Source organism: Apium graveolens, chromosome 3 (genome assembly GCF_009905375.1).
Source record: "Apium graveolens cultivar Ventura chromosome 3, ASM990537v1, whole genome shotgun sequence".
In the NCBI taxonomy this organism is placed as follows: Eukaryota; Viridiplantae; Streptophyta; class Magnoliopsida; order Apiales; family Apiaceae; genus Apium; species Apium graveolens.
This window is the reverse complement of record NC_133649.1, coordinates 249,322,485-249,338,483: the sequence shown is the minus strand read 5'-3', so window position 1 is coordinate 249,338,483 and position 15,999 is coordinate 249,322,485.

The following is a 15,999-nucleotide window of genomic DNA, read 5'->3' as shown; positions in this document are numbered from 1 at the left end:
GAGAAACCCTAAGAGTCAGTCATGAGTTTTGACGGCGTTACCCTGACATCTATTGATATTTTGATAGAACTGCCTTAACCTTATTGTGTCTTCCCTGTATATTTATATTGTTGATAGTGGCCCATAGTGATCTCCAGTTCTCCACCAGTTTAGAGGAGAACATATCAGATTCAGACAGTTCAGACTCGGAGAGGACCCTAGACGTGGTAGCTGAGGAGACTACTTTACCTCCCCCACCAGTTTCTCAGTTTGTTCCGAGGGATATGCCTGGACCTAGTGCCCATCCCCATTGGGTATGGATATTAGTGTCAGCTGTTAGGGACTTTCCACCGGGTTGCGGACCTAGCTCTTCTTCCTCTAGACCTCCAGTCCCTCCTTCTGCTCCTACAGGTACCTCCTTCCCGATTCTGTATCATGTTCACTGGGCGGTGAACAGATCTTTTATTAGAGAGCAGAGCCCGGAGCTGGCCGCGCATCTTGATCGAGTACCAGTTGGACCATATCAGGGCATCCCCATCCCTCACCCGATATCCAAACTCGAGTGAGGACTTTGACTCAGACTGCTGTTGAGCGAGCTAGGACTATTAACCCTTTTATTAGCTCTGAGTTTAGGGCCATTCAGTACCGGGACTTGGTTAACTGGTTGGTGTTCGATTTAGGCTCGATTGGTGGCAGTGGCAGTAGTTAGAGCAGAGTTACAGCAGTGTTAGATAGAGCTCAGAGTTGGTTCTTCAGAAATTCTGTCATTGTTTACTTTATATATATACATTATGTTATTGTAGTTTATAGTAGTTGGAGGCTGTTACATCATTCAATTTTGTTGTGTACTCGGATGGTTTAGTAGTTGGATAGTAGTTGTATCAGTTGGATTTCTAAATGGTTGTTATATAGTAGTTGCTTTATTATGTTGTTCAGTTTTCATATACTTGTGCGTTATTATTATTGTTGTTACTATTACTGTTGCTTATGTTGCTGGTATTTCTAGAATATAATCATTCACTCAGGATGAATCCAATTAAGTGAGGATGAGGATATTGTCTTAGTGGCAGCACTCTCCTGATATATATGTATAAACTATTTGGAGCAATCCATTTTCTTATAAATGACTGCTATGTTTTAGGAGAATGCCACTTAAGAAAAATTCTCAACCCAACAACGGATCTGTTGGGGATCCCTCCATGAGTGAATTGATAGATTTATTGCGTTAGCAGTCTACCCAGCTAGCCTAACAGCAACAGCAATTCCAGCAGCAGCAATAACAATTTCAGCAACAACAACAACAGCAGCAGCTCATACAACAATAACAGCAGCAGTTGCAGATCCAACAACAGCATCAGTTGAGGGGGATAACCCAAGTTGTTAGTCTTAAGTCTTTTCAGGCTGTGAAACCCCCAGAATTTAAAGGTGAAGTAGATCATGTTGCTGCCAGGATCTGGTTGAAGGAAATGGAGAACGCTTTTGTACTCACAAATGTGAGTGAGGATTTGAAGACAGACTATGCTAGTCATTTTCTGAAAAATGATTCGAATTATTGGTGGGAGTCTACGCGATCATTGGAAGGAAGAAGGTCTTATTCCCTGGACCCGATTCACAGAACTGTTCTTGGAAAAATATTTTTCGGATTGTCTCCAGAGTCAGATGGAGATGGAGTTTTTAGAGCTGAAGCAAGGAGACAGAAGTGTCACGAAGTACGAAGCTAAGTTCACGGAGTTGGCTCGTATAGCACCAGAGTATGTAAGTTCGGAAGCTCAGTGAGCGAAGCGGTTTCAACAATGATTGAAGTCATAGATTAGGAGTGGAGTTGTAGCTCTATAACTCAAGACATATACTTCGGTAATTCAGGCTACCTTAGTAATAGAAAGTGACCAGAGATTAGCTGCTAAGGAAAGAGGTGAGAAGAAAAGAAAGTTTGAAGGTGGGCCTACAAATTCAGAGCAAGAAGGAGTAAGTCAGAAGTTTCCGCGACGGTTTGGAAGGAACAAAGACAGGAAATTTAGGAAGCAGAATTTCTCACAAGCTAGGCCTAGTATTACCTCAATCAATTCTACTCCGATGAAATCCAGCAAGCCGGTGATTGACTGCCAGACATGTGAAAAGAAGCACAGTGGTCAGTGCAGAAAGAACGTTAATTGTTTCAAGTGTGGCCAGAAGGGCCATTATTCCATGGAGTGTAAATATGAGAATCAAGGAGTAACATGTTTTAGTTGCGGCAAAGTGGGGCATATTGCTAGGAATTGTAAGTAAGTTACCCAGGGCATTTTAGGAAGAAGTGCATCTCAAGGACCAGCAACAAGTACCACCAGAGCTAGAACTTTTAAAATGACTAAGAAATCTACGACTCAGGATTCCGATGTAGTTGCAGGTACGCTTTCTCTTAATTCTGTGCCTGTTAATGTTCTATTTGATTCAGGAGCATCTAAATCTTTCATACCATTAAACTATGTGAATAAGATGCAATTAATGTTGGAAGACTTAAATGAACCTTTGACCATAAAAGTGGCCAATCAAGGTAAGGTACCTGTAAGCCAGTTATGTCCTAAGTGCTCAATAGAGATTTCAGGTCATTCTTTTCCCGCCGACCTAATACCTTTTGCGTTACAAGAATTTGATGTTATTCTAGGCATGGATTGGTTGTCTCTGTATAAGGCAAGTATTGACTGCAAGAAAAAGAGAGTTGTTATGTATACAACAGATGATGTAAGGATAAGTTACCAAGGTCAAAAGCAGGATAAGAAGTTTCTCTCAATACTGCAAGCAAAGAAATTGTTAAGGCAAGGATGCGAAACATATTTGGCTCATATGGTGGACACCAAGAAAGAGACACCTACTCTGGATGAGATTCCTATAGTAAGAGAATATCCCGACGTCTTTCTGGAAGAGTTGCCAGGATTACTACATGATCGAGAAATAGAGTTCTCCATTGATTTGATACCAGGAGCAGAACCAGTTTCTAAAGCTCCATATCGAATGGCTCCCGTGGAAATGAAAGAATTGGCCAAGCAACTTCAAGAACTGTTAAATAAAGGGGTTATATGACCAAGTGTTTCTCCGTGAGGTGCTCTAGTGTTATTTGTGAAGAAGAAGGATAGAAATATGAGGTTATGTATGTATTATAGGGAGCTGAACAAGTTGAAGATTAAGAATAAGTGTCCTTTGTCATGTATTGATGATTTATTTGACCAGCTTAAAGGTGCATGTTGTTTTTCAAAGATCGACTTAAGATCTGGCTACCACCAACTGAAGGTCAAGCCTGAAGATATACCTAAAACTGCATTCAGAATGATATATGGCCATTATGAATTTTTAGTGATGTTATTTGGATTAACCAATGCACCAGCGGCTTTTATGGATTTAATGAACCGGATGTATAAGGAGTACTTGGATAAGTTTGTTATTGTATTTATTGATGACATCCTTATTTATTCAAAGACTCAAGAAGATCACGCAACTCATCTAAGTATTGCCCCCAAAGGTTGAGAGAAAGACAACTATATGTAAAGTTTTCCAAGTGTGAGTTTTGGTTGACAGAAGTACAGTTCCATGGACATGTGGTGAGTAAGAAAGGTATTAAGATAGACCTTGTAAATATTGAAGTCGTATCCAAATGGGAGTAACCAAAGACTCTGACAGAAGTGAGAAGTTTTCTGGGATTAGCAGGATATTATCGAAGATTTGTAAAGGATTTATCTAAGATCGCATCTCCATTAACTAAGCTAACCAGGAAGAACGAGAAATTTATTTGGACGGAGAAGTGTGAAAAAAGCTTCCAGGAACTGAAGAAAGGACTAGTGTCAGCTCCAGTACTAGCATTGCCGGATGAGAGGGGAAACTTTGTGATTTATAGTGACGCTTCTTTAAAAGGTTTAGGTTGTGTACTAATGCAACACGACAAGGTCATCGCATATGCCTCCAGAAAATTAAAACCTCACAAACAGAAGTATCTAATCCATGATCTTGAGTTGGCAGCTATAATTTTTTCATTGAAATTGTGGAGACATTATCTATATGAAGAAAAGTGTGATATTTACACAGATCATAAGAGCTTGAAGTATATATTCACTTAGAAGGACTTGCACATGAGACAAAGAAGATGGTTGGAGTTAATCAAGGATTACAACTATTCTATCAACTATCACCCAGGTAAGGCCAGTGTAGTAGTTGATTCTTTGAGCTGAAAAGAGAGACTAAATATGGTTCAGATTGCGGAAGAGTTAGCATGAGACTTGGAAAAGATGAAAATTGAAGTTTGAGTACCAAGAAAAGGTAAGGAGCAACTGTATGAAATTACGTTTCAGCCAGCGTTGATGGATAAAATTAAAAGATGTCAGGAGGGAGTTATGGAGCAAGAATTAGGATAATCTGACAGGAGAAGAACTGTGTACCAAAAAGGATAACCAAGGTATGCTTAGATTCTCTTCTAGAATTTGGATCCCCAATGTGACGGAACTGAAGAACGATGTTTTACAAGAAGCGCATAATTCTCAGTTTTCTATCCACCCTAGGAGCACTAAGATGTATCAAGATTTGAAGAAAAAATTCTGGTGGCCCGGAATGAAGAAAGATATTGCAAAATGGGTTAGCAAATAACACGTGTGCCAGACTAAGAAAGCAGAACATCAAAGGCCAAGTGGATTGTTACAACCCCTAGAGATTCCCCAATGGAAATGGGAAGAGATTGCAATGGATTTCATTGTGGGATTGCCAAAGACAAGAGCCAATCATGATGTTATCTGGGTAATTATCGATAGATTGACAAAGTCAGCACATTTCCTCCCAATCAACAAAAGATATTCTTTAGAAAAGTTAGTTAAGTTGTATTTGGATGAAATAGTAACTAAGCATGGAGTTCATGTGTCCATTGTGTCAGATCGAGACCCAAGATTCAATTTCAGGTTTTGGACCAAGTTTCAAGAATGTCTAGGAGCCAAGCTGAATATGAGTACCGCCTATCATCCTCAGACAGACGGTCAGAGTGAGAGAACTATCCAGACAATAGAAGATATGTTAAGAGTTTGTATTTTGGATTTTAAGAGAAATTGGGATGAACACTTACCTTTAATTGAATTCTCGTACAACAATAGCTATCATGCCGGCATTGGAATGTCGCCTTATGAAGCCCTGTATGGATGCAAGTGTAGATCACCATTGTATTGGGATGAAGTAGGAGAGAAGAAAGTGCTAGGTCCTAAGCTAGTTCAGCAAACCAAAGATGCAGTGGCGTTGATTCGGAAAAGGTTGGAAGCAGCCCAGGATAGACAGAAAAAGAATGTGGATTTGCATCGAAAATATAGGAACTTCGAAGTGAGATCACTGGTATTGTTGAAAGTATCACCCTGGAAAGGATTAGTTTGATTTGGTCAGAAAGGTAAGCTCAACCCAAGGTATATAGGACCATTTGAGGTTTTGAAGAAAATAGGGAAAGTCGCTTACGAGATAGCGTTGTCGCCGCAGTTGCAGCACATTCATAACATGTTCCACGTATCCATATTGAAGCCCTATATTCCTGATTCGAATCAAGTTATAGGGTACGAATCGATCGAGCTTCAGCCAGATTTGTCCTATGTGGAACAACCAATCCAGATTTTAGATCGTAAAGAGTGAGTCCTTAGAAATAAATCGATCCCCATAATGGAAGTACTTTGGAGAAATCCTCGAGTAGAAGAGTCTACTTGGTAGTTAGAGTCAGACGTGTTTGATAAAAATCCTCATTTGTTTAGTTAAGTTAGATTCTGGGGACATAATTTTTTTAACGGGGGAAGGATTTATCGACTCGTATATTTATTTATTTTTTATCGTAGGTAACCCACAGCCGCTACCCTTCGGGTATGCACTAGGTAAATCTTACGGGCTCACGCAATAGCCTGCAAACCACGTGAACCAAGGCATAATCATAAATTCTCCTCCCGTGAAATTCGAACATGTGACCAAATATTTTATATTGTTTTAATATGCCATTGTTGAATAATCTATTAAATAAAATATGTGTATTAGTTTGACAGTTGGGTGTTGTTATTATTATTTATGTGATTTATTGGTGTACAAGGTTAATTTGTGTGATTAATTATTGAGCTGTATTGATTTGTTTTCACTTTTAAAAGTGATTTTATTGCAGCTTTATTTTCATAAATATTTGGATTGTCTCTAAAATTGTTTTTATGATTTTATAGTTTCAATAATTATTTTTGGGATTTTATAAAATTGAGAAATCAATATTTCATTGATTATTTATCTTTAAATGATTTTCTGATTACATTTATTTGTAAAATCAATATTTAATTCCAAAATTCTTCAAAAATTATGAAACTCTTGTTTTAATTAAGTTTCTAATATTTCGAAAATTTTAAAATTATTTCTGAAATTTTTGGGATTGAATTCACCCGCGAGTTGATTCGTTTAATCGTTAATTGTGGGTGTGTAGCGCGTTTCAAAAATATTTTAAAAATTTTAAAAATTTATATTTTATTACTTTCGGGATATTTATAAAATTTTAAAATTATTTTAGTTCTATTTTGATCAAGAATAATTTGTATCACGGCGCGTTAGAAGAGTAGAATAACTCTTAATCGGGCTAGCAGTCAGGAAAAATAATGACACGTATCCTATTAATTGGACACGCGACTTGTAATTGGCATAACAGCCAATTGACTCATTTGTTTCTTTGGGTAAACATAAATTCTCTCGATCTCTCCTCCTACTCTCCTATCTGTTACTCTCTCTCTTACTTCTCTCTCTCCTCTTTGTTTTCTTCTTCTTGTTGCTCGGTTGCCACCGTTCTGTTTTTTCGGCTATCTCCGGTGAGCCTTCGTGTTGCTCCTTTCTGTGATTGTTCATGTTGGCTTATGTATATATATATATATATATCTGTGTGTGTGTGTGTGTTGTGTGTGCTTTTTTGTGTGTCTGTGGTGCCGCCCCTTTCATTTTTGTTCGAAGGGGATGGTGGCGCGTGGTGGTTGACTGCGTGTGTTGCTACCCCGGTCCCTTGTTCGATTATTCTGATGGAATTTTTAATATTAAATTTTACAGGGATTTTTATTGATTAAAATTTCAGTGAAACAAAATATTTTCGTTGCGGGAAATTATATTAATCGGTGTAATTTATTCGGAAACTCGAATTATATCGGGCACCAATAAATTGTACCGCCGTTGATGATGAACTTCGGTGAGTCAACGGTGGGTGGTGATGATTGTTATCTGAGTCCTAAATTTATAAAATAAATAAAATGGTTCGTATGATTAGTTTTGTACATAATTAGTTGTTTAATTGTGAAAATTATATTGTGAAGTAAATTCGTATTTGTTGGGATTGACGTCGATTATGTTTCGACGGGTAGGCTTATAAACAGAGGAGTCGCTGTCAAAATTTTTCTAAAAAATATTTTAAAATAGGAGAACGTACTTTACAATATAAAACGTTTTACCCCTATTGTGAATATCGATTACGTGATTATGTGTATATACATTATACGAGTCGAGTTATCGGATTGGGTTATTTAGGATTCGAGGATATCAAGCATGTCAGCATAACTAATTAGGTTATTCTGTTACTGTAGATCCCAGTCGAGTCTCGCAGGGACCGAAGTCAGCGTAAAAGCTACCTGGGGTTTTTGTAAGCGTTGCATGGCAAGTACCCTGACCATTCTTTTATTGTTCAGTACATATGGATAAATTATTATTTTATTCTCGTACAGGAACAGAAATGTTTTAAAGTACGTATCCCTTGTAGTTATAACTAATTGTTTAAATCTGTTTTGGGGAAAAGTAACTTCAAAAGGTACCTATCTCAAAAGAAAACAATTTGCGAACCAGCTTTTACGTTTGCTGTTAAATGAATGGTTTTAAAATTGAGATAGGTACAAGTGTTTTGAAAACTGGATAAAATGATCATATATTGTAATTATTTGTATCAATATATGATTATTATGTGAATATTATATGAATTTTTGGTGAATTATCTGATGATTAATAATAATATTTGGATGTTGTATATAATAAAATGTGAGTATGTTAATTTTAATATGTCCAGAATAAAATATAGATAATTAAGATTTTTTTGTTAATTTATGGAGTGTTATATGATTTTATAATGAATTATGAATTATTAATTATTTTCTGAATAATTACAAAATTATTTTATAAAGTCGGGAATCGTCCGATTTCAACTATTTTTACGTTTTTACAACCCAAAACTCTTCCAAAAGCTCCTTCCTAACCAAATTTGGTAATTCCGGACATTTTCCGTATTTTGACTTTTTCGATCCGGATTACGGCTTGGCCCGTGCGCGGCCCGGCGCAAGATTTTCGATACGATAATCATTTCGATAAATCAACAAAACCCGTATTCTCAAAAGACGGGATAATATTACATTATTTTCGTATAAAGTGTTTTATAAAAAGCCCAGTTGGGATAATTATCCAAAACTGATATCAAATTGGATCGTTATTGCAGTTACTTAGCAGCTAAGCAACTAATTTAACGATCTAAAACAATCCAGAACAAACCAATATTCCGTAAATATAAATAGCATGTTTCTTATTTCATTTTATTCGTTTATTCATTTACAACCAGTAAAAATATAGTAATTACAGAGAAAAACCCTAAAAACGATACGTTCTTGGAAATCAAACGCACGAACGAAGGTGTTACCGAACTCCGATTTAAGCGTGTAATATATCAAAACGAAGCTCTCGAAAAGTACTTTCTGAATCAATCAACCATTTTAGTGCAGCAATTAAGGTAATTTTCTTATTTATTTATTTGTATTCGAATTATTTGATGATTAAATTATGAAAAATTGTTCTTGATATTTTTGATATGGTTTGATGTCATAATCATGTAGAGAATAATTTTCTGATCATTTTGGTATATTATATGTTTGATTTTGAGCTTCACATCATATAGAAACGGGTGTTTGATTTTCGAAAAATAAAATTAGGGTTCTTGTTCAAGAACAGTTTTAATTGATTTTGGGTATTTTTGATTTAAGGGTTATTGATAGATTCTGATGCTTGGAATACCTTTTGGATGTAATTTGCAATCGAATTGTATAATGATTTGAACCAAACGATTCCTGGAACTATATAGCCGAGTTTTTGGGTTTTGTAAAATTTTCAAATCGATTTTTATGATTATTCTGTGATCGTGGATTGATTTTGATTGCAAGAACAGATTGTATATGACTCCAGCTTTATTTTCATCTATAAATCGTCAATTTTGGTTGCGTTTTGACCAAATTCGTTCTTTCGCCGGAAAGTTTGATGTATCGCCGGACTATGGTCGCGTTTTGGCCGGAATCGATGAGCTCAGGATTGGTAATACTCGCTGTTGCATTTTCTGTGTTGGTGAGGCAATTTAGAACCGAATCGAGGCAAAGACCAGCCAAGATGGTTCAGTTTTGGTTGTTACCGGAGATAGCCGGAAATGGCTTTACGCCGGCCGGTTTTCCGGTTTTTTTTTTCTAGATTTCGGCGGCTGTTCTTCAGCTTTCCGGCGAGTCTGACTGGTCAACCGCTGTTTGATCCTCCTGGTTTCAATGCTGTTTTAGAAAAACTGTTTCTGGAATTCTAATTTTAAAATAAATCAAAAATTCTGTTTTTAATTTCTAAAATTCATTAATTGATATTCTAAAAATTATTTTAATTCTAAAATAAATCCTAATTAATAAATTAATTAATATTAGTTGATAATTAATTATTTAATTAGTTAATTAATTTAAATATTAATTGATTAATTAATTTAATTAGTTATTAATTAATTTTAATTGATTATTTAATTAGATTTAATTATTTATTTTTGATTTAAAAATTCCGGAAAATAGTTTCGAGCTTTAAAAGATTATTTAAAATTATTTTCCAGACTCGATAATTATTATAAAATTATTTTAAGGTCATATTTAGGTATTCAAACCTTATTATTTAATTATTAAATGATTCAAAGACCGTTTTAATTCCGAAAAATGTTCAAAAATTCATAATAAATCAACCGTTCGTCCGTTTAATACGAAACGAACGCCTCTAGACTTAGAAAATTATTTTGCTTTTATTAAAAATATTTTCGAGACCTAAATTCCTTTGTATCTAAAGGGCGTTTATTTTATGGATTATTCCGAGTCAAATTGATCGATAAAATATTCTTTTCGACCCAATTTCAATTCTAAACATATCGAGACCTATCTTTTGACGATGCAACTTATGCACTACATGAATTACGTGATTATGTGTTATGTGGATAATATGATTACATGCCCTATGTGTACGTATTATGTGAATAATGAGTCAGCGTAGTCTTTTAAACGTTATCTGAATGAAATGTGATTCTTATATATTATTATCGGGCGGGGAGACGATAGGGATAAGTGTATAGACTAATCAATTATATATTGTCAGTTCATTGAATAGTATTATTTGTGATAGATACACATAGTGCAAGACGTTCAAAGCCAGATAGAGATTGTAGAAGTAAAGCCTCATTGCGTGTAGTACTGAAACGATTGGATTCAGAATAAAGATAAACCTAAGAGGGTAAATGATAAGAAAGGTCAAGTAGCCCGTCAAGGGTAATACAAATGCGACATGACTGAGTGATATGACAGCTAGTGAAAGATCAGAGGATTATCAATTGAGGCAAGTATTCCTAACCTTTCTCCTTAAATACTGCAAATATTTATTCACTCCTATTCTAAGTTCAAAATAGTTAACTGTTTTATATTTCACTGCAATTACTCTTATTATGCCAGTTCTTTTTATTATTGTTCCTATAATTCGATTGCTCTCTTGAGCAAATACCCATTCGTTCGGGTTATTTGCAAACCCTGATTTAGAATGTTTTGAAATCAAAATGATTTGATATCAAAATACTCTACGAGCTGGATGATTATTATGAGGACCAGTGATGAGCTGGATCCTATGGGCCGGAGATGGACCGGACCCTTAGGCCATAGTTTCCTGGGTACCCCATATGTTGGTTGGGTCTATGCAGTTAGGTATAGATCCGCAATATCTCCTGACTGATCAAGCAGGTTATAGTGCATATGTTGGTTTCTAGTGTCCAGTCTAATTTATTGTTGATCTCCATTAACAGCATTCCTTCCCGAATAATTCATAATTACAAATCAAACAAATAGTTGATTCAAAAATATGAAACATTGAAACGATCACAGTTCTTTTATAGAAAAAGGTGATTTATTATTAAAGGCCAATGAGGGCCAATGTTTTGTTCGCTCAACTATTTAAATATGTAAAGACGTTTTTAAAATCATTCAACAATCGTTTCCAGGAGTTTTCTGATCTGATACCAGGAAACCATTTATGATACTTGCTGGGCATTTTTTGCTCACTCTTGCTTTGTGAACTCTTATTTCTTTCAGTATCAAATGAGGACAAAAGTGAATAGCTTTTAATAGACAGCAAAAGTGGTGAGATTCCAGCCGAAGAAATTTGGAGGTGTCAGAGTGATCAATACAAGGAAAGTAGTAATAAGGTAATGGAATTGTATTTAAACAATGTAAATTTTAGATGGTTAGATTCTCGTTTCACACTATAACCTGTAAGTGATCCTGAATAATGAGGGGTTATCTGTATATTGATTTTAATATACAGGTTTTTATTATTTAAAGTTGTGTAGTGACACCCAATCCTGACCCCGGATTTGTGGGCGTCATAGTTGGTATCAGAGCTACAAGTTATTGGTCACTGAAAGAAGAATAGGTGAGTGTAAGATATGAGTGATAGGTCATATGAGATAGGGAAGATCCTAGGAATACTCATTTTAAGTTCGAATTGAGTGCGAATGAGGACTAGCAGGTCCGATACAGAATCGGTAAGCCAATATTATTGAGGGAGGTGTACGGCGAATATCGTAACGCTATAGGTATATTGAATTCTCCGATCCTACAATAATGAGGAATCGATAGATTGACGAAGACTGGATATGTTACCCTATGTTTCATACAGTTTTGGAGAAGATGCGATTGAGTCTTGTGAGAACTTCGCGTAAGAGAGGCTAGGTAATTTTTGGGTACGATTTAACTTAGAATTAGGTAGTAGGACGAGCTTCACGCTAGAGGCAACATGTAACACCCTCCAAATCCGGGTATAGATTTGGGGCATTATTAATAACAATTATAAACTAAACCTGCACAAGCGGAATATAAATATAATAATTACCCCGAACTACTGCTACTCAGGATCTTTTAAGGTTAAGAGTTGAAAACAAGAACAACACACTAACTTTATTACAAACCCAAATAAAAACAATCTGTCTCAAGAACTCTCTTTGATACAAAACTTTATTATATCTACATTCTCACCACATAACTTTTATTTAAAACACACGAAACTTTTATTCAACCCAACATCACTACTTATCCTGTTACACCTGATCTGGTAACTCAAAGCTCTCTTCGGGAATAGGAAGGAACACTCTTGGTATAAGAGGGTCCCGCTGCTTGACTCGCTTCTTGACTACGCGGGTCCTGATGGGTTTCATTCTCTACCTTAACTGTAAAACAATAGGAATAACAATAAAAAGGGATGAGCCAAAATTGCTCAACAAGCCTGCAACAATATATATATATAGTATAAAGAGAGAAGAATAAGTGAACCAATAAGCTGCTGGTTTGAACAGCCATCTGTATCTATATAGGATAATAATTTACCAACACTGGCGAGTGCCAAATGAACAAGACTGAAAACAAGAACCAACATATGCACTATAACCTGCTGATCAGTCAGGATACAGTGCGGATCTATACCCAACTACATAGACCCAACCAATATAAGGAGTACTCAGGCAACTATGGCCTATTAATTAAAGGTCTGGGTAAAACCCAGCCCATATAGTAACCATCCAGTCCAAAGGGTAGCATCCGGAACAATAAGAATGCTTTTGATGTATCCCAATACCAGGATATATCAAAGTATATGTAACAAGGGTAAAAGTATAGGAATACGAATAAAGGATTCAATAAATTGGGAGAAATCAAGAATCGAAATGAAATAGAAACAAGATTCAATAATTGTGTAATAGTGTATATGAATAAGAATTATCAAAGATAACTAATATGGGAAAATGAGGTATAATTCAATATTCTGAATTTAGAATAGGGGAAAACTTGCCTTGTGCGTACTTAACCTGGTTCAACTCACCGCCTTCTGTCCCTAGACTGATCGGCCTTGCTGACACTAAACTAATCATAGAAAGATAGTCGTTTAGATAAATTACTATATACGTGTATCTCAAATTGATATTACACAACCTATCTATCTACCCATGCAGTTTCTATCTGACTCGCGTATATACACATATAATTATATAGCACGTATGGTTCACATAACCACGTAAAGCACATAACACATAAAGCACGTAATTGATTTTTGGACTTATAAATATTTTTGGAATCGATACTAGACTCATATATATATTAACTATCCCTATCTGATTTTATTGCAATTTTTCGGGATTTATTTGACTCGAATATACCCCTAATAGGCCTATAAACGATTAACTAACACAAGAACACTCTCTTCAGGAAGATATTATAACTTACAATTATTTTTATTGGATTCGTTTAATTTTTCTGAGTCTAGGGGTCTTCGTTTCGCTCAAATCGGACTAATGGTTTAATTATTATGAATTAAACAAGATTTAATTAATTAATAATTAATTATAAATAATTAATTATAATTAAATAATCCTTAATTATATTTTTAAATAATTAATTAATAATTATTGTATTTTAAAATAATTAATCCCTAATTATTAGGATTAATTACTATTTATTACAATTATTTACAAATTATTATTACTTATTTGATTAGATCGATTATTTATAAATAAACAATCGATACAACTAACCGATACGCTATTTATCGAATAAATACTAATTACTCGAATTATAATCTAACTTCAACGATTAACTACTCGTATAAATACGAGCTATTCGCGATCCTCGCATAATTATCGAATCGCTATTATTATTACTATACCTATACGATTAATTAATCAATTAATTAACTGTATTTAATTATTCGATACGAATAATTATTACGATATTCTTCAAATAAATTATCGCTCGAATAAAAATTCTAATTATCGAATCAGTACTCGTATAAATACGAGTTACTCGTAATATTAACTAATTATCAGATTATTAATCATATTATTTAATCCTTATTTATTAATTAATTACCTAATTATTAATTAATTAGATAACTAATAAATAATTAGATAAATAATTAAATTCGAATTTATAAATTAATTAAATAATTTGAAAATTAATTATAATATTTTTCAAAATTTAAAACTGATTTTTATTTACTTTTTAGAATTACTAAAACTAATTTCTGATTTTAGAAAAATAAAATAAATATTAAAATACCAGAAACATAAAAACAGGAACAGGGTTTGGGTTTTTAGGATCAAACCCCGGGTCGAAACCGGGTTGGAAACCGGGTCGAACCCGGGTTATCGGGTCACGAAGAACGCCCAAAATCCGGCAATTACTCCGACGACGGCGGGGATTTTTCCGGCGAATCAACCACGACAAAACTCAGTTTTTCAGGCATGATTCTTCTGGGGTTTCAATCCACAACGCCCCCAGAACCTTCCTCCTCCTTCCCTCGTCAAGAACACGGCTGTCCCGTCGCTTAAACCACCAACCACAGCGGCGGCGTCGCCGCTTTCCGGCGAGGCTAAATCCTAAACGAAACTCGATGAAACCGGTGCGGTTCGATCAGAAATCTAATGATCTATTCAACCCAACCAACAAAATCAACAAACAACAACTAGAAATCAAAACCCGAATTTGAGAAATAATCCGAAAAAATGAAATTAAAATCAAGAAATAAAATACTAAAAATAATGGCATAATCAGAAACTACGATTCCTGGGCTTCAATTTGACTACTTACATGAGCGATTTGGATGCCGGAATCACCTTCAAATCTTCCATTGAATTTCTGCCCTGTTCACCAACAACCCTAGTTCTTGATTTTTCTGAATTTTCTGATTTTTTTATTATAATTAACTATTTAATTAACAGTAAATCAGCTATTTATATTTATGAAAATAATACCCCTAAATAAAATTAAGGGGCTAATTACACTCCTAATAAAAATATTTGGCCCCAATTTTTATAATTTTTGGGTATTAATAATGAATTTTTAAATATCCAATAAATACAAAATTAATGTTAAAAATTCCCAAAAATTTTGAATATTTCAAAAATGCAAAGAAAAATGATATATGATAATTTCATGATCATATAAAAATAAAAATGTGATTTTTTTGGGGTTTTTGGTACCGAAAGGGGTCCGGAAAAGTCGTTTTTCGCGAAAAAGGTAAATTTGTAAATCGTCTAGGGATTCAGAATAGCGATATGGTATAGGGCATTTTTGGCAAAATAGGGTCAATGATTTTGTTTGAATTACGGGCTTTTAAAACATGGTTTTGAGCTGTACTAGTTTTAATATAAGATATATAACTTACGATAAAACACTCAATAAATATCCAAAACTCGTTTGGATCAAAACAGACAACACGTAACACATAGCAGTTAGGGTTTAATGACTCAACACAGCTAATCACATAATACACATAATTTATCTTTATTATAATATAATACAAGCGTAATTTCTCGGTCGTTACATTCTCCCCCCCTTAACAGGATTCTGTCCTCAGAATCATACTATGAAAATAACTGAGGATACTTTTCTAACATATCACTCTCGAGCTCCCAGGTTGATTCTTCAACCACTGGGTTTCTCCACAAAACTATCACTAATGACACAGACTTATTTCTTAATACCCTCTCTTGTCTATCTAGAATTCTTATCGGCTGTTCTACATAAGACAAATCTGCCTGAAATTCTATTAGCTCATATTCTATTACATGCCTTGTATCAGGGTTGTACTTCTTTAGCATAGATACATGAAATACGTTGTGAATATGTTGCATATGGGGTGGTAAAGCTAACTCGTAAGCAACCTTCCCAACTTTCT